This window comes from Eptesicus fuscus, chromosome 6 (assembly GCF_027574615.1).
Source record: "Eptesicus fuscus isolate TK198812 chromosome 6, DD_ASM_mEF_20220401, whole genome shotgun sequence".
NCBI lineage: Eukaryota > Metazoa > Chordata > Mammalia > Chiroptera > Vespertilionidae > Eptesicus > Eptesicus fuscus.
In genome coordinates this window covers 81147026-81165243 of record NC_072478.1, presented here as the reverse complement: position 1 = coordinate 81165243, position 18218 = coordinate 81147026, and the positions used below count along the sequence as shown (strand labels likewise).

At 49.7% G+C, this 18218-nt stretch overlaps 1 pseudogene; it reads left to right on the top strand.

Moving 5' to 3' along the window:
- The first annotated feature begins 4487 nt into the window (after nucleotides 1-4487).
- LOC103289662 (M-phase phosphoprotein 9-like) lies at nucleotides 4488-7070 on the top strand (annotated as a pseudogene).
- Nucleotides 7071-18218: the final 11148 nt, after the last annotated feature.

Sequence of the window (18218 nt, the reverse complement as noted above, 5' to 3'; positions counted from 1 at the left end):
GACACTAGGATGGCCCAGGGACAGGACTAGTCCTCTCTGACACTGGTCAGCTCACACCCAAGGACAAGAACCAAGACAGAGGGACTCTCGCCCCAGATTGTGAATTCTCCCACACCCCTCCCCACACACCCTCTCAGATCAGGAAGAGACTGAGTGAAATCTCAAGAGACTGTTTAAAAAAATCAGATTCCATTATAAGTTGCCTTTTTTCCTGCTCCCCTTCCCACCCCCCCCCCCACCCCCCAGTACACAGAGGTGGGGTGGGGCTCCTACCAGTTATAGTTTTAAATAAAGACCTTATACTTTCTCTGCACATCTGAGAGTGGTGTGAACAAAATTCATGGAGCTGTTTCGTTTTGTTAAATAATGATGTTACCTCATGCTGGAACACAAATCCAGCTCAGTGGTACTAGTAAGAACCTGTCTACTGGGAATCAAGGATTTCTTCAAGAAATTGCTTACTTCAAAAAATACTTTCACTTCATCACAAATTGCCAAAGGCTGGGTGGGTGGCTTCCCAGTACCAGGTGGGCAGTGGTTTGCACAAGGCCTAAGGCATGGGCACAGGCTCAGAAGGATATGGCGTGAAGGCTGCTTCCACTGAGCCTGAACTTTGTGACCTGGAGCTGCCGACTTCCTCTCTCTGAGGCCAAGGGCTCCTGTGTGAAATGAGCTTAACACTCAGCCCACCTGAGGGCTCTCTTGAGATAAAGCTTAGAACAGTGGTTCTCAACCTTTCTAATGCCGCGACCCTTTAATACAGTTCCTCATGTTGTGGTGACCCCCAACCATAAAATTATTTTCCTTGCTACTTCATAACTGTAATTTTGCTACTGTTATGAATCGTAATGTAAATATCTGTGTTTTCCGATGGTCTCAGGCTCTACAGCAGCGGTTCTCAACCTGTGGGTCTCAACCCAAAGGTTGAGAACTGCTAGCAGGGTTGCCTAAGACCATCGGAAAACACAGATATTTACATTATGATTCATTAACAGTAGCAAAATTACAGTTATGAAGTAGCAACGAAAATAATTTTATGGTTGGGGGTCACCACAACATGAGGAACTGTATTAAAGGGTCGCTGCATTAGAAAGGTTGAGAACCACTGGCTTAGAAGAACTTGGGCCCTAGCCGGTTTGGCTCAGTGGATAGAGCATTGCCTGCAGACCAAAGGGTCCCAGGTTCAATTCCGGTCAAGGGTACATACCTGGATCCTCCCTGCTTCGGGCCCTGGTCAGGGCTCCTACAGGAGGCAACCAATCAGTGTGTTTCTCTCACATCAATGTTTCTCTCTGTCTTTCCCTCTCCCACACTCCCTAAAATCAATGGAAAAATATTCTCAGGTGAGGATTAAAAAAAACAAACAACAGAACAAAAAATAGAAGAATTTGGGATGGAGCCTGATCCCTGTGCACAGCAATTATTTCTGCTCATCAGTAAGTGAGGAGTATGACCAGTATTATTATTTCCACATCCCTCTGTCTGCTGCATTGTAGGGGACCAGAGAATGAATTTATTTTTTTTTAGACAAACACAGCAGAACTTTTATGTCTAAAATGAGTGTGGATCATTCATGGGCACCTCCACGGGACTGAGACCCACATGCGGGCACTGAGTAATCTTGGCACAGCAGCACCGGGCGGTTCCCAGGGCTACAGCAAGCTACTTGAGGAAAAGGAGTGTGCGTTCTTCATCACTTCAGCCCCAGGGCCCCTCGCAAGCCTGGGACACAGCGGGGCTACGTCGTGCTCCCCGGGGAGCCTTGCCCTTGTTTGAGAAGGTTTTTGGGCTCTGCTTTCAGAAACGCCCTCAGTTTCTGAGCCAGCAGCTTTGGCGCGCCCTCGAGGTGACAAGTCTCGAACTTGAGGATGGGCTTTATCTTTTGAAACTGTGGGACCCAGACAACCAATACGGCGAGAGCGAGTTTGTCCAATAACGCCGAGGGAAACCATTGTTGGTGAGACGTGCTGGGAAGCAGCTCAGGGCGCAGGCCCTGTGCATGGGGAGCACAGCGGGAAGAGAACCCACAAATGGGGATAAACCTCGGGAACCAGGGAGCATTCAGGAGAGGTCAGCAGGTTAGCTGCCTGGAGGCGAGGTCTGATTTGTTTCTTTAACTCTGTGGCCTTAACTCGGAGGCTTTAAAGTCAGTGCGATGGAAAATTCTATTTATTTTAAAGAACAAACTGTCATTCAGTAATGTGCATGTGGTCCATTTTTCTATGAAAAAGTGGTAGTGTGTGGACTCTCTTGGGAAGGATGCAATGGAAATTGGTCATCGGACTGGCTCTGGGGGGTGGGGGTGAGGGGTGGGGACAGGGGTTCCAGAGGCAAACACTTTTCCCACATAGCATTGTGTACCTTGCAGATTGTACGCTATTTGCATGCTACTGCCGGTGACACAGCGAACAGCAACAAGGTGGGAGAAGCCGGAGGAGGCAGCAGCATTCCTTTCCCCCACAACAAATATTTAACCTGAGTTTTCTCTAAAAAACAAAAACTAAAAAGCAAACCATAAAAGGTTAACAGGAGGCTAATGATCCCGTTGGGCCTGTTAGCACACCCCCGGGCTGTTCACCCAGCCTGGCAAAGGACATTTCACTTCTCCAAACTAGTTGGGTCTGTGGTTGAAGAAAATATATACCCTTGACCTAAACCCGCACAGATAATTTGCAATAGAGATTATCAATTTTACAAACACGAATCCTGTCACTGACTTTTGAAAAGAAGCCCTCGATCTCAGCCAGCTCCAACCTCTCCCTCCCTTCTTGGCCTCCCCACCACTCAGACACCTCCCTTAGGCAGAGGGCAGAGAAGGCAGCACATCTGGGCTCTTCCTCACCCGCTCAGCGAAGGCGGGTAAACAGACCACCACCCGGCACGAAAGCCAGGGGTCCTGAGTAATTGTTCTGAGACTACCTGCATTTTCTTGTTTGTTGCCGCTGGTCCCGGAATGAAATGCATTAGCTTTACCTGAGAATTGGTTGGATCCACAAACTCCTCCCATTGTAGTTTATATCCTAATTGAATGACCTTGTGAGGTGCACTATGTAGGAACCAAGGATTCCCACCCCCACCCCCACCCCCCGCAAAGTTTCTTTTCACTTTTTTATTCACTTATTATTTTATCTCAGAAGAAGGGAGAGAATCATTGATCGATGCCTCCTGCATGCCCCCTACTGGGGATCAAGCCCGAAACCCGGGCATATGCCCTGACCAGGAATCGAACCGGTGACCTCTTGGTGCATGGGTCAACTCTCAACCACATCAGCTGGGCGGAACTAAGGACTTTTGATCTTGACAGCCCGATGTTCGTTCTTCTGCCTTCAGGAAACAGCTCCCAGGGCTTGTTTGGGGTCCATCTCTCCTCCATGCTCAAGTCAGGGAGGAACCCACGTCCTAGCCTAAGCCCATCACTGTGCCAGATCCCCGGGGGCCACGGGGCTGGCAGCAAGGATGGAAAAGTGGCCCTGGGGAGCCAGAGCCCATGGGCTTCAGGGACCTTTGCTGGGAACGCAGAAACGGGCCCTCTCTCAGTCTGGACTTAACCCCTCAAGGATAAGGGGCCATACACAGGTCACCACCACCTTGCTCACAAGGAGTCTAAGGAGAGAAGGGGAGATCCAAGAGACAGAGTCCAGGGATGGCGGGTGTCATTTCTGAGCCCTGAATCCAATCCATTCCCATGCCCACCCTCAGACATCCTGGTATATGATCCAATAAATATCTTGCGTTTTTTCCTGCTTAAGCCAGAGTGTAGGTTGGATTTTCTGTCTCTTATAACCAAGCCGTCTGACATGCTAGTTAGAGTGCAAAGTCTGGGAGCTAAAGCTTGTATCTAGAGCTGGAAAAGCAGTGGGACCAGCCTTGGCCACTGAGTGTCTTTGAATTAAGCCGTGGACTAATCTATCAAAGTCATCATTGCCTATAGCCTCTTACCTTTTTTTTTTTTTTTTTTGGTGTGTGTGGGGGTTGGGTGGGGGAGATGCAAATACAAGAGAGGAAAAGCCTGCAAAGTTTGTTAACAGGAGGGCATTAATAGGAGGTTTTCATCCCCCGACCTCACTGCCCTCTTCATTCCTAACCGTCTAACCATGCTTGTGCAGCCCCTGGCCCTGGGCTCAGGGTTCAGACCAGGTCTCACAATTCCCGGTGAAATGCAGAACATTCTTTTCCTGGGTATTACAGGGCCCTCCGAAACAGCGTTCCAAGTAAGTAATGAGCCTGAGGACAGTACAAGGTTAATAATTTGCTCAGCAACATTGTGAAACCCTCTCAAAGGCAGGCAGCAAGCAGTGTGAGGAGGCCCTGATTCAGAGTCCTCTTAGGGGGTCTTCACTCCCCCCAAACCCCCAAGTCACCTCCCTGTTTCTTTGATGCTGCCTGAAATATAGGAAACTCATGGTTGTATCCCACATTAATCTCTCAAGTGTAAAGAAGAATGAAGCATTATAAAGATGTTCAGTAGCACTAATGGTAAAAACAAGATGCCGTTTTGCACCCATCAGATCGACAGAGATGAAGACAATGGATGGTATCTGTTAGAGTCCCCGAAGGAGGAACAAGGCCAAAAGGGGTAAAGAATTATGAAGTAGGTGATGTGGGAAACCAGATGGGCTGAGCCCCAAAATGGCACCAGCACCCTGGGATGGGGAGTCAGAGATTTTAAAGGACCACCTAGGTGGTGTCCAAGTGGCAGCCAGCCTGGTGCTGACTCTGGACTCCACGTTAAGCATGAAGCCAAGTGAGCAGGTGGTGAGGACTCAGCCGCCTGGCTCTCTGGACGCCCTCCACAACAGGACCTCCTTCTCACCAGACTCTGTTTTGGAGCCCCGGGTGTCCGGTCACTCTGACACAGATTCCTTCTCCCAAGTAATGTCACCTCTCAGTTGTCTGGGGTCCCCAAATGCCCTTCCCGTGCAGAAGCTCTCAGAAAACTCCAGGGGCCTCTTGGAAGAATCACACATTCCCAAACGAAAGCAGGATCAGGTCCACGTTCCCCTCGGCCTACATACTGTCACTAGTAAGGACATCTCGGTCAGCACCGTGGGAGAAGAAAACCCTGTCACACTAACTGCAGCCTCGGTCCGTCACCCCAGCTTCCGGAGAGGGAGGAGACGCTTCCCCACGGAGCCTTTGAAGAACCCGAAGGAAAAGCACGCCCGGCAGGTAACGGATCTTCGAGCGTATTATGGATCAGAAATAAATAGCTTGAAACAGAAGCTGGAGGCAGCCTAACCGGTTTGGCTCAGTGGATAGAGCATCAGCCTGCGGACTGAAGGGTCCCAGGTTCGATTCCGGTCAAGGGCATGTACCTTGGTTGCAGGCACATCCCCAGTGGGGGGTGTGCAGGAGGCAGCTGATCCGATGTTTCTCTCTCATCGATGATTCTAACTCTCTCTCCCTCTCCCTTCCTCTCTGTAAAAAATCAATAAAATATATTTTTTAAAAAAAAAGAAGCTGGAGGCAAAAGAGATTTCTGCAGTTGAAGACTGAAAGAAAACCAATCAAATTCTCAGAGACAGATGCGGCCCATTAGATGGTGCTCTGATTGAAGCCACTAGTCGTGTGAAGACATTTGAAAATAAGAATAACCTACGAGAAAGAGAAGTGAGCGATTTCAGAGAATGCCCCGGTGCAGCCAGCTGTGCCTCCACAATTCTGCAGGAACGCCTCGAGGAAATGAGAGCAGGTAACAGAGAAAAAGACAGCACCAGCATTGGACTGAAGTCCAGCTGCAGGAGCTGGAGGAAGCGCTTTGAGAATGCATACAAACTCTCAGATGACAAGGCGTCAGACTGAAACAAGAAAACAAAACGTTTCATCTTTTCGGAGAGGATGAGTCCCTTGGAAGAGAACACGAAAGAGGGAAGCACACATTAAATACAACCGAGACCATTGCTTGATGCACAGACTCAGATTACTGATTTGAAAAGAACCATCTCAAAACTTGAAGCTCAGGTCAAGCAAGTGGAACATGGAAATGTTCTCTTCCTCATAATTCTAGAGCTCCCACAGGACCCTCACGTGCCAACACACTGGCCAGCTCTGACGTCAGCAGGCGGAAGTGGCTGATCCCTGGGGCGGAATATTCGGTCTTCACGGGCCAGCCCTTGGCATGCCTTCCTGGGTGCCATTCTCCTTCGGAAAAGGCTTCTTCACCTGGAAGTTCACCAACAAACTTACTGATAAAAAAACTGAGACTTCAGACACACCAATCATGAGCGCTTTAAAAGAACTTGAGGAAGAAAAAAATATTTAAAAATTGGGGTACACAGGCAGAGAAAGAGGGCACTTCAAACAAATTAGCGAATCCTCGGCAAACTGAAACAACCGTGGGTGCGAATCGGTCCCCAGAGAAATGCGCCCCGCAGACACAGGAGGTTTACTAACTGTGCTGCGCAGAGGGCGCCATCCCTGCCACCTCCACCCGCACATCCTGCACTCCACCGAAGAGAGAGAGATGTCAGCACCAGTGACTGTGGCTTACAGTCCAAAGAGGCCTCCTAAGGAAACTTCGTCCCCAAGATTTAGTCATCTACCTAGCAAAATCGAAAGCAGGCCAACTGGATTTGATAGACTTTTGGATGACTTAGATACTGTTCCTGTGTCTACGTTACAACGTACCAACCCAAGAAAAACAACTCCAGTTTCTTCCTCTAGGATAGATGATTCGGAAGAAAAAAGAAAATATTCGGAAGAAAAAAGAAAATATTCAGAAAAAGCCACCGGCACCCATGCAAGTCATAACTCTTCCCCAGAACGGCTGCCTCGGGGAGCCCCGCCGGCGGGGCGGACTGTCGAGCCCGGCTGGGTGCCCGCGAAAATCAGGACCCTGGCAGACACGGAACAGTTTTTTGATGAACTTACAAAAGAAAAAGACCAGATTGAGGCTGCCCTCAGTCGGATGCTTCAACCGGAGGATGCGTCATTTTGCAGATGAGATTAAATCAGGAAGCCTTGCAGGACCATTTGGAAAGGATGAACCCAAACTGGGCTCAGGGCGAAGGGCGCCGAAGAAGCTGCACGTCCTGCGCACCTGCGCGCCCTCTGGAACGTGTGGCCATTAAACGGGTGTGTAGTTACACACTCAGGAAAGGCAGAGCGTTTTATACTGTTCCTAACCCTTCACACCATAATTTTACAATCATACCACTTGCTCTTTTATACTGCAAATGGCCACATATTTCCAATATATTTTTGTTATGCTCAGGAATCTCTTATATATTTTACTATTTAAAAACTGTTATTTTTAAATAGTATATGTCTCCAGTTTATATCAAGAATAAGGAAGTGTGACTGGGAGGCAGCTATTCTCTAAACAAATAGTGTTCATCCTTTTACAGGTACCTGTGCACCAGTTTTGTAAATTTGTTCAACGTTGTGAGTATGATTCTTCTTTAAAAAAAAAATTAAATAAATGCTTCAGAACAAAAATATATTTAACTCATTTTCCAATTACAGCTGACATACTATATTATATTAGTTTCAGGTGTACCACATAGTGATTAGACATTTGTAGGCATTACAAAGTGATCATCCCAATAAATCCAGTATTCATATGATAGCACACACAGTTATTACAATATTATAACTATACTAGAGGCCTGGTGCATGGATTCATGCACTGGTGGAGGGCGTGGCCTGCAGGGATCGGCCTGCTGTGGGAGCACACTGACCACCAGGGGGCAGCTCCTGCATTGAGCGTCTGCCCCCTGTTCTTCAGTGTGTGTCATAGCAACTGGTCAACAGATCGTTCTGGTCATTCTGCCATCCGGTCCCTGGACTTTTTTATATATATATAGACTAGAGGCCCAGTGCACGAAATTCGTGCACGGGGGAGTGTGTCCCTCAGCCCAGCCTGCACCCTTTCCAATCTGGGACCCCTCGAGGGATGTCCAACTGCCCATTTAGGATCCTCCCAGTAGGATCGGGCCTAAATGAGCAGTCAGACATCCCTCTCACAATCTAGGACTGCTGGCTCCCAACTGCTTGCCTGCCTGCCTGCCTTCCTGATTGCCCCTAATCGCTTCTGCCTGCCAGCCTGATCACCCCCTAACCACTCCCCTGCCAGCCTGTTTGCCCCTAACTGCCCCCCCCCCCAGCCTGATTGATGCCTAACTGCTCCCCTGCCAGCCTGTTTGCCCCTAACTGCCCCCCCCCCCCGGAGGCCTGTTCACTCCTAACTACCCTCCCCTGCAGGCCTGGTCACCCCTAACTGCCCTCCCCTGCAGGCCTGGTCACCCCCCAACTGCTCTCCCCTGCAGGCCTGGTCACCCCCAACTGCTCTCCCCTGCAGGCCTGGATCCCCCCCAACTGCCCTTCCCTGCAGGCCCGGTTGTCCCCAACTTCCCTCCTCTGCCGGCCTGGTCACCCCCAACTGCCCTCCCTTGCAGGCCTGGTCCCTCCCAACTGCCCTCCCCTGCTGGCCATCTTGTGGTGGCCATCTTATGTCCACGTGGGGGCAGTCATCTTTGACCACATGGGGGCAGCCATCTTGTGTGTTGGAGTGACAGTCAATTTGCATATTATTCTTTTATTAGATAGGATTAGATAGGATAGAGGCCTGGTGCATGGGTGGGGGCTGGCTGGTTTGCCCTGAAGGGTCTCCAAGATCAGGGTGGGGGTTCCCTTGGGGCATGGGGCAGCCTGGGTGAGGGGCCTGTGGTGGTTTGCAGGCTGGCCACCCCGCCCTCACCCCCCCCACCCCTGCCGGCTACCCAAGCGGAGGCCCTGGTATCTGGGATTTATTTATCTTCTATAATTGAAACTTTGTAGCCTTGAGCAGAGCCAAGCCTCCTGCTTGCTCCGTGGCCGCAGCCATTTTTGCTGGGATTTATTTATCTCCTATAATTGAAACTTTGTAGCCTTAAGCAGAGGCCAAGGCAGGCCAGGGCAGGTGGAAAGCTTGGCTTCCTCCACTGCCGGGGAAACCCAAGCCTCCTGCTCTCTCCATGGCCACAGCCATCTTGGTTGGGTTAATTTGCATACTCACTCCTGATTGGCTGGTGGGCTAGGCTTGTGGGTGCAGCGAATGTGTGGTCAATTTGCATATTAGTCTTTTATTAGATAGGATGCCCTATGCTGCACTTTACATCCTCTAGACTATTTTTATAACTTGCAATTTGTGCTCTGTAATCCCTTTCACCTTTTCATCTAGCCCCCAACCCCCTCCCATCTAGAAATGTGTATCCCTTAAGCTAACAACTCCCTTCTAGGAATTAAGCTACAAAAATAATCCCACCTATTTACAAAGATATGTGAAGAATAAGAACACACACACACACACACACACACACACACACACATATACACACAGTAGGCAAAAGTAGGTTGACCATTGTAAGTAAGCAAAAGAGTTTATTCTTATATTATTATTTATTAATTATTGTATTATTTTCCATATGAACAACAGTAAACCTACTCTTGCTCCAACCTGTATTTATATTTAAATATTTATAGGAGCCAGTCTCCAACAGGTCAATTCCCCTCCCTGCATGGGCACACATGCCCCTCCCACATCAAGAGGTGGAGCTTGTCTCTCATCCCCTTGAATCTGGACTTGCCCTGTGACTGCATTTGATCAATAGTACATGGCAGGGGACTCTTTTCTCTTCCCACGTGGGAGTCTGTACTTGTTCTTCAAGAAATTTCCAAGTTTTCTATACCCCCCCCCAAAAAAAATAGTACATGGCAGAATTGACATTCTGGAACCCAGCCCCATGTTGTGAGAAACCCAAGCCATGGGTAGAGACCAGGTAGTGGGGAGCCAAGGTGCTCCTGGTAACAGCCCTAGTCAGTATCAGCTGCCAGCCATGACAGTTCATTTTGGATTCTCTATCTTTGCCAACACCATGGGCAGAAGAACCACTAAGGCAGCGATTTTCCACGGGTGTGCCACAGCAGGCATGTGGGTGTGTCACAAGAATTTTATATATATATATACACACACACACACACACACACACACACATACACACACACACACACACTAGTGGCACAGTGCACAAAATTTGTGCACAGGTGTAGGGGGTGGTTCCCTCAGCCCAGCATGCACCCTCTACAATAGGGGACCCCTTGGGGGATGTCCAACTGCTGGTTTAAACCGGCAGTCGGATATCCCTCTCACAATCTGGGACCACTGGCTCCTAATTGCTCACATGCCTGCCTGCCTGCCTGATCACCCCTAACTGCCTCTGCCTGCCTGATCACCCCTAACTGCCCTCCCCTGCCAGCCTTGTTGCCCCCAACTGCTCTCCCCTGCTGGCCTGATCTTACCCCTAACTGCCTCTGCCTGCCTGATTGCCCCTAACTGCCCTCCCCTGCCAGCCTGATCTTGCCCCCAACTGCCCTCCCCTGCTGGCCTGTCGCTCTTAACTGCCTCTGTTTCGGCCCCCACCACCATGGCTTTGTCTGGAAGGAAGTCAGATGTCTGGAAGATGGCCGGTCGACCCAGTCTAATTAGCATATTACCCTTTTATTAGTATAGATAGATTATATAGGATAGGATTGCTTAAATGGTGGGGAAAAGGCCTTTTTCAGCAGGAGGAGATGCTCTTGGCAGACAAAAATACATAATCCCTATATCTAGACTGATAGCCAGCCATATGTACTATACTGCCAAACCAGTCATTAAAAAATTGAACCGCTTGCTTACACCTTACACCAAACAGCTGTTGCCCTTAAAACCCCTCCTCAGCCCCCACCTTAGGTTCTGTCTTCACAGATCACCCAGATTAGGTTCTGATTGGTCGGTTTCTATGCCAGTCAACGTCAAAAGCTCCTCCTCCTAGGCAGCCATTGGATCCTCACAGTTCACCCAGATTTGGTTCTGATTGGTCAGTTTCTATGCCAGTCAGTGTCTCCGGGCCTGATCAGAGAGACGGGGCTGATCAACAGCCACCCCAGGCTGCTGGCAAGCGGGCTGAACTGCTGATCTCTCAGGGAGAGAGAGGCACGGCTTCTGGTGAGGCCCGGAGAGAGAGAGAAGCAGGGTCTGATCCGCAGTTTCTCTCTGGGCCTCGCCAGCAGCTGCGGTAGCCACTGATCAGCCCCGCCTCTCTCTCCCCCCGAGAGGTCAGCAGTTCAGCGCTCGCCAGTGCCTGCCCACTGGAGCCTGCTGCGCGCGTGCAGCCTGGCGTTCGGTCAAGCCTTCAGTCATTTTGGACGTAACATACCTTGGGTTTTTATATATTAGGATTATTTTTTTTAAATTGATTTCAGAGAGGGAGAGAGAGAGAGAGAACATCAATGATGAGAGAGAATCACTAATCGGCTGCCTCCAGCACACACCCCACCGGGGGTCAAGGCAACAACCCCGGGCATGTGCCCTTGACCAGAATCGAACCTGGGACCCTTCAGTCTGCAGGCCGACACTCTATCCACTGAGCAAAACTGGCTAGCGCTGTCACAAGAATTTTTAAAACATGCAATACCTGACTATTTAGTCAGGGGCACTGATGTCTTTTCCCTTAGATTGTCAAATTAAAAAATGACAGCTGGTGTGGCTCAGTGGTTGAGCATCAACATATGAACCAGGCGGCTCTGGAGTGGCCAACGACAAGACAGAGCAAGGCAAACACGCTCAGCACCCTGCTAAGGCAGTTAGTTAGGGCCTTATCGCAGAGAGGAGCTGGGCCTGACACTGTGTGGGGGCTGACCCAGGGCCCTGCCGAGAAACCAGACTCAGAACAGGCCTGCGCTGCCACCACGGGGAGGCTGGGGGGCGGGGGGGGAGGGGGGCTCAGGAAGGCCTGGGGGAGCACGGGCTATTTGTTATGGGGTGAAGAGGAAGCTATAAGTGGTCCTCTGTCCTCCATTAACAGCAGGATGGAGTCAGGCTGGAGCCACTGGCTGCGGAATCAGCCTTGTTTTTTAAACACACATGGCTGGCCCAGGCCTTTTAACCCCCAAACACCCCAGGGTTCCTGCAGGAAGAAAACAGTAGCCTTTGGTCTAGAAACTCTACAGCCCGGGTGTAGCTTAGGGCATTTCTGTTCGGCTCAGAAACAAACAGAAGATAAGAACATTGTGATAAAAGGAACTGTACTCTTATAATGGATTATTCAAAGTCAGGGCGTCTGGGCTGGCTGTAATTCTTTATACGAGAGACTCCTCCTGTGTATCCTCGCAGCTAAGAGCAAATAATAAAAATGGATTGCTCATGTCTGAAAAGAAATACGAACTATTTGTCTCTACCTCATCTACCTTCTAAGAGTATCCCCCTCCCATCACCAAAAATTAATTGAAAGTATGAGATGGAGAAGTGCTTGGACCTGCCCATATCCCCTCTGTGCCCTCTGAACGTCACCATATTCTGTGGGACCTTTTTCTACAGCACGCTTTGGTGAGGGGAGGAAGTGATTAGAGCGATGATTCTCAACTTTTTAAAGAAGCCCCAGACCCCTTGGGAATTTCGTGAAAGCCATGACCCTCTCCCTAAAAAATGCAAGTGTGCACCATGCAGAACTGTGCAGGGTCAGGGTCCAAGCCTCCCCCTCGGCCCCCCAAGCACATTCTAAGGCTCCAAGGACCCCAGGTCCCGTCCCTCTCAGATCAGACCGACTGGTGAGCGTCCTTCCAACTCTCATTCTACAATTCCTTTGTTTTCATTCTATACATGAGATAATCCTTAGCAATCAGAGCTCAACCGGATTCCCACCTGCCTCACCAGACCCCCTCCTCGGCTGAGGAGGAACTGATGAGAAGGCGGAGCTTCCCCGTCCCCAGGGCCATCATTCTCTCTCATGAGGCCTCAACCCCACACTCCATGATGGGGTCTGTAGGGCTATGCTCTGAGCCGCCTGGGAGTCCAGGCTGGATGTTTGGGCCCCAGACCTCAGAGGAGGTCCGAGAGTGAACACAGAATGCGCATCATGACTCTCTCCAGCCTTGAGGAGGAACCAAGGTCTGGTGCTGACCACCCAGCTGACCACCAGTGGGGGTTATCTTTCCCAGGGCACTCAGCCTTTATACTAACCCCTCGTCAGGGTGCCATGCTACCCCTCCCCATACAAGAACCACCCCAGGCCTCCCAGAAAGCAACCTGCAAGGCAAAACCACTGCCCCGAAGGCAGTCCCTTCAGAAACCGGGTGGTCAGGACAAAGTAACTACACGAGGCGGGAAGATTGGGCTTCACAAGCCTTTGGTGGGTCTCAGTGGGAGCAAGCCAACCCCCAAAAGCAGGAATGATTACTAACAGACCGTGTCCCAACCTTACACGTGTTCCACATCCACAAACTGGAAAAAATGCCGAATTAAATATGAAACAGGAAATGGAGATAAAGAGCTATGCACACAAACACGCACACACTCTTCTAGTTAGCACGGGGATGAAAGCCAGGGGTGGCGATTTTTAATTAGAAAGGAGGACTAATAGCCGCCTCCCAAGGCCAAGGCATCTCGGAAGCACCCGGCCAGAGTTAACCCTTTCAGCAGCAGGGTGGACGCCTTGCTACAAATAGCCTCACTGCTAGAGAAAGCGCATGGAGTTTTCTTCGCTTGTTTTTTTAATTGAATTTTAGAGAGAGAAGAAAGGAGAGAGAGAGAGAGAGAGAGAGAGAGAGAGAGAGAGAGAGAGAGAGAGAGAAACACTTCGATTGATTACTTCCCACATGTGCCCTGACCTGGGATTGAACCCGTAACACTGCAATGCACAGGATGATGCTCCAATCAACTCAACCACACTGGCCAGGGCTCATAAGGGTTTCTAAGCCTGATTTGGTTAACTGAAGAATCATTAAGAAAAGGTCAATGCCCCGGCCGGTGTGGCTCAGTGAATAGAGCGTCGGCCTGCGGACTGAGGGGTCCCGGGTTCGATTCCGGTCAAGGGCATGTGCCTTGGTTGCGAGCACATCCCCAGTGGGGGGCGTGCAGGAGGCAGCTGATCGCTGTTTCTCTCTCATCAATGTTTCTAGCTCTCTATTCCTCTCCCTTCTTCTCTGTAAAAAAAACAAAAAACAAAAGAGAAGGTCAAGTTTACCCCTTGACCAGGGTGACGGCACCTGAAGCCTGAGAGAAATAAGTTCAACTCCCAGCTCTTCTACTTACCAATTCTGTGTCAATGGCCTGGTTACCTACCCAGTCTCTTGGCCTCAATATTTCTTGTCTGTGAAATGGAGATGATAGTACATACACGACAAGGTTGTTGTATGACTAAATGAGATGATGTGTGAAAAGCACCTGTTTGCCTGGAACATTATACTGGTAAGTGCTCAAACATGATGGCTACAGCCACTTTTAAGTTAATCTCATTATTACTCTTTAGTCTGCTCAACATATCTGAGGCAGCGTTTCCTCCAGTGAAATCAAGGGGATAAACTTGGTTCTCTAGAGACTGATTTCAAGTGTATGTGGGGTGAGGGGAGAGCAAGTAGATGCTTTTTACATGAACAGAATGAAACAAAACCCCCCACACACAGTGACATGTGACATCCTGGATGGGAGAGACCCGTATGCTGTCCCTTAAGGAAACACGCTGTCCATAGAGACAGAGCTGTAAGACAGGAGTGGAGACCCTCCTCCTCCCAGCCTTTCCCCACCCATCACTCCCCTGAGGAGCATTTAATTCCAGCACAGACGACAACACAGGTCCATGGGTTTCCCACCTTTCTCTTTCCAAGTCTATTTGACAAGGAAAGAGCTCTCTCCATATCTCAAAGACCATTTAAAGAGCCAGTATTTAGAAGAGTGTTAGGCACATAGTAGGTGCTCAATAAATATCTGTCGGGCAACCAAATGGACACGTGACCTGGTCTCCACAGTTAAACTCATGAGGCACTCACCCTCCAATAAAAGACACACGTTGGGAGACATCTTTTTCTCCCCTTCACCAGGCTTCCAGCTACAGGGTAACAAAAAGCAGCGAAATTATGGTTTCCAGATAACTTCTGATTTGATAAACTCAGATTTGGAGAGAACTGAGCTTTTTCTCTCCTCTCTCTGCCTCTTCATCATATTCTTCTCAGACATTGGACCCAGGATCTGACACATAACAGGTTCACAATAAATATTCATAGAATAAAATGTAATTAATAAATGCATTCACTGATGTCAAGATCCACACTGCTGCCGGATACAACTGTCAGAGAAAGATGGCAACAGATCCGCAAGCCAGCCAGTCATCTGAGTGTTCTTCCATTCACATCCTGCACCAGATAGCATCTTCCCAAATGAAATCAGGCCAGACCTGCTTTGGGAGTGGATCACTGCCAGCTCACTGCAGTGACTCAAGCCATATGTTTTGGAAAAGAAGAGCCCACTTTTATTAGTAGTAGCAGAAACTGTGCCATGATTTACATTTTGTTAGCATGTACAGTAGTATATGCCAGACACCATGCTGGCTGAGTTACATCCCATATATCCTTTAATTCCCACAAACCCTGTGAAGTAGGTCATATTATTCCCATTATACGGATAAATAAACCATGGCTGAGAGAAGTGAAATAACTTGGCCACTCAGCCAGTCTGTGAGACTCCAGAGGGCTTTCTTACCCACCTCGCAGCACGGACTCTCCAGCCTGCACCAGCTCCCAATCCCACCCACTGTATCTATTTCTCAGACACCTCGAACGTTTGCTGAAGCCCTTTCCTTGGCCTGGAAAGCCCTTCCCATCTTGCCCACCAGGGAAAGGCTGCTTCATCCTAGGACTGTGCTCCCAGGCTGCTTCTCTCTGCAGCGCTCCCCTCCCCTGCCCCCCACCAGTGAAGGCAGAACATCCACTCCTTCTCTGTGTCCTCCGCTCAGAACACTGTGCCACAAACCCACCACACCCACAGGAATGGCCAGGACCCAGTGCCCAGTGCTTCCAGCATCTAGCATGGTCACATGCCACATAACGACATTCCGTCAACAATGGACCACATACTGTATATACGATGGTGGTCCCGTAAGATTACAATGGAGATGAAAAATCCCTATTGCCTAGTGACGTCTCAGCCCTCAGCACATCGTAGTGCAATGCGTTACTCACGGGTCTGTGGTGATCTGGTGTGAACAAGCCCACTGCGCTGCCAGGCATAGAAAAGCACAGCACAGACAACTGCATACAGCACATAACACTCGCTAATGATAATAACTATGTCACTGGTTTATGTATTTACTGTATGTTCCTCATTGTAATATACTCTTTCTACTTATAAAAAAAAGGTTGTGCCGATACCGGTTTGGCTCAGTGGATAGAGCGTCGGCCTGCGGACTAGAAGGTTCCAGGTTCGATTCTGGTCAAGGGCATATACCTTGGTTGTGGGCACATCCCCAGTGGGGGGTGTGCGGGAGGCAGCTGGTCGATGTTTCTCTCTCATCGACATTTCTAGCTCTCTGTCCCTCTCCCTTCCTCCCTGTAAAAATCAATAAAATATATTTTTAAAAAAAAGTTTGCTGTAAGACTAACTGTATGCCGTTATGCCAGCTCCAACCTCATGCATCTCATGTTTACCGCGTCTCCTGATTGCATATTTCTCTTGTGTTTGATTTCATCTCTGTTGTTTCATATAGTGTAGCTTAAGTGTACAGTGTTTATAAGGTGTACAGTTGTGTACACCATGTCCTAGGCCTTCACCTTCACTCACTGAAGCACTAGAACAGCTTCCAGTCCTGCAGCTACACTCATGGTGAGTGCCCTTTACAGGTGGACCATCTTTATCTTTTACCAGAAGCCTGGTGTACGAATTGGTACACAGGTGGGGTCCGGCTGGCCCCCCCCCCACCCCAGGCCGCCCCCCGCTCCCCCATCGGGGCCAATCTGGCCTGGGCGGCCGGGGGGAGGGGACCAGGAGGTTGGCTGGCTGGCCCGCCCCCTGGTCAAACTCCAGGTCGAGGGGACAATTTGCATATTAGCCTTTTATTATACTAGTATAGGATACCATTTTTTTTATTGTCTAAAGTTTTAAATATGTCTCCTTTTTCCCCAATTGACTGCCCCCCCAGCCATTCCCACCCTGGGCAAGCCCCCACTGCCCCAGTATCTGTGTCCATTGGTTATGCTAATTATATAGGATGCCATTTTTTACTACCTTTTCTAAACAAACACTTACATGGTGTTACAATTGCCTACAGTATTCAGTACAGTAACATGCTGCTCAGGCGTTAGCCTAGGAGCAACGGGCTGTACCATATAGCCTAGGTGCACAGCAGGCTACACCGTCTATCTGACAGGGGCAGGGGCAGGGGTTGGATGTGGGGTTTTGAGTTCTGCTTGTTGCTTCCCAGCAACATAATGAACTAAAAGACTTCTGGAAATCCCCGCCAGTCCCCCAATTCTATGTTCTTTCTGGAGACTGGTCACATGTCCCTGTGGGTAGTGTGACCAGAATTTAGTGCCCAAACCAAGTTACTTTGAAAAAGGAAAGGGGTCAGACAGGCATAATCTGGGCCCACTCCCGGCTAATGAGGGTGTCCAACCTACTTGTGCCCACAGGGCTGAGGACAGCAAAGCTTTCCCGAAGTTCAAGTGTGCACGGCTCCAAACCTGCAACCTGTTCGCTTTCCTAAAAGAGATGGCCACTTATCAAAGAAATTTTGGCAACCACTTCTCTGAGTAACATAATAAATCATAATGTAATCTGTTTTGCCTGACATCCTCTGGTTTGTCCTGTAGATGCTCTGCACAGAGGTGCACGCCAGGGGCCTTCTCTGAGGAGCAGACGCTCCCAGGGGAGAGGAGGAGATAACACAAAGTGGCTGCTCTCCTGAATGGTTCCCATCAGTGCCACTCCTTCTGAGGGGTGAGGGCCCCGGGGGCGGGGGTTGAAGAATTGGGGGTGGGGGGAGGCAGGGCCTTTAACCAACTTTCCCAGGTGGGAAAGGAGAGGGTGTCCAGCTACTGATCACCAGGTAGAGCTGTGTAGCATCCTTTGGGATGTCCCCACAAGCCAAGGAGGTGGGAGATGGAGTAAGGAGATGGTACTTCTCATCCTCCCTCTACACCTGGATGTGGGCCCAGCCTGGCTCTTCCGTCCCTCTGGCTCTGCTGTGGGAGGCACTTCAGCCCAGGGCCAGGCTTTAGGGCTGCGGGACTTAGGGGTAGCCCAGCAGCATTTGGGGCACTGCTCAATGAGCACAAGCAGACACGGGGCTCCCTTCCTGGCTCCGCTATTAGTTAGATGAGAGGAAATGTGAATGGGGCTCAGCAACCTTCCGTTGCATTCCTGCATCCCCTTTGTAATCTTGGGAAATCAGGAACAAGTGACCATTGCTGACCAGGAATTGGCCCAAGAA